At 36.7% G+C, this 1,943-nt stretch overlaps 1 long non-coding RNA gene across 1 annotated transcript; it reads left to right on the forward strand.

Moving 5' to 3' along the window:
• Positions 1–573: 573 nt before the first annotated feature.
• Positions 574–1,694, forward strand: LOC110679275. The gene is made up of 2 exons (XR_002502351.1): positions 574–1,460; positions 1,520–1,694. It is a non-coding gene; the product is annotated as an uncharacterized LOC110679275 (long non-coding RNA).
• The last annotated feature ends 249 nt before the right edge of the window (positions 1,695–1,943 follow it).

Genomic DNA, 1,943 nt, shown 5'->3' on the forward strand with positions numbered 1-1,943 from the left:
ACCGACATTCAAAAGGTTTATATAAAAGCTTTGCTTTAAAATTCCAACGGAACTGGAAATCCGACATCCCTATCGGAATCCCAAAGTTCCTACAGGAATTCCGGAATTCCAAAGGAAATCTGAGAATCTGAGATGTCAGTATTTACACGTAAAATTCAGAATTACATTATAAATATATGAATTCCTACCAACATCCTAAAATTCCTAGAAAATAACATAATTATCGTAATGCCAGAATTCACACGGATATTACAAATTGCTACTGCCGGTAATCATACCGGAATCTCAGCATTGGCGGGGCGAATGTTTTCGTAACCTCAAAACTCCTAAGCAAAACTCAAAATACCTTCCGAAATATCAAAACTCATATCGTTTTCCCATGATTTTTACTCAAAAGTAAATTATTCCATTCAATTCCGCAATCTCAAAGCATGTGTAGCAACCTCTGAAGCTAACCCCGCATAGAAAATTACAATTCGTCTTACTCTTCAAACTGTAAATTTCTTGTTTCCATTAAGGTTAACGTATCACAAACAGTTGCTTTCATGTTGAACAATAAGTAATCTCAAGTTTTAAACTATAAAGAACGGTTTTTGGGTTGTCTGCCAAGTAGTGACTATTTATAAAATTATCCAGATATTCTAAAACATTTTGGATGTTGAGATTTTTGAGATATGGTGAAACTATGACGCTACATTTCGTCAAACAGTTTGTAATTTTATTTGCGTAACACACTTATATATATGCATTTCACCATATACTACTTCAATTCAACATTTTGGCAAACTGTTGACGTGTGTGTGTATTTGTAAGCGATCAGAGCTCATGAATGCTCACCGTTTTGCGGCACACGCTTGAAAAAAATAACAGAGCAGCTGAGTACAATTCCCACATAGGTCAAAGCGAGTCTTGTATTTTCAACCGTTTTGGTTGAAAAACGATAAAACAATACAATAAAACAATTTTTGTATTATTTTTAAAGTTATTCTAATTTTTCAATCGAGATGATTGAAAGAAAATGTATTATATTTTTGAAAGTTTGAAACGCACTCAGCCGTTGTGTTATTTCTTTCAAGCGTGTTTGTTTATCAAGTGAAAAAGTGAAAAAAAAAGTTCTGCATGTTCTGTTCCGATGAAGGTTTTGGGTCCTACTGCTGTTTCTCCGTGAATCTTCATAACTTTTCCCATCTGGGAGTACGTACTACCCCACTGGACCGGCGTTGGGGCGCTATTCCATCGGCGACTTCAAAATCTCGTCCAAGGCTGCAGTGGCTCATTCGACACCGGAAGAGTTTACCTCCAGACGAATGGTGGTCGAACGAATGGATATTTTCGATCTTCTGGAAGTTAGCGAGATATTTGCCAGCTTAATAGAAACTATTCCTAATGAAGAATGCTTCGCTTTTGGAGCCGCACGGATTCAACATCAACTAATAATGGAAAATGTATTACCTAGGCAGGTAAGTTATTGTAACGTAGGGTATAACCTAATTCTTAATTACGTTACTCTTTTCAATAGGATCTGTTACACTCCACAAAAGGCGGTATGGAGGGCATATACAATCAGCCGCACCCGTCACTCCATAGCAATTCGGAAATTGAGAATGCATGAAACAACTCTCTCAACTATGGTGGAATCTCATTGATTACCCGATAAGTTATAGTAAAACTTCGACCAACTAGTTCATTGTATACTCCTAGGGGTCATGCACAAATTACGTCACGCTCCAAGGGGGGGGTCAATCCAAGCGTGACAAGCCTTACAAAAAATTTGGAGGACTCATACAAGAAAAGAGACAAAGGGGGGGGGGATCGGTAAAAAAGTTGAAATTTAGCGTGACATAATTTGTGTACCATCCCAGTGCAACTTTTGTGCAAATAATGATTTATCCAAGAGCTTAAAATATATATTTTTTTATATTTAGAAATACAACTTTCAATGA

Source organism: Aedes aegypti, chromosome 3 (assembly GCF_002204515.2).
Source record: "Aedes aegypti strain LVP_AGWG chromosome 3, AaegL5.0 Primary Assembly, whole genome shotgun sequence".
NCBI lineage: Eukaryota > Metazoa > Arthropoda > Insecta > Diptera > Culicidae > Aedes > Aedes aegypti.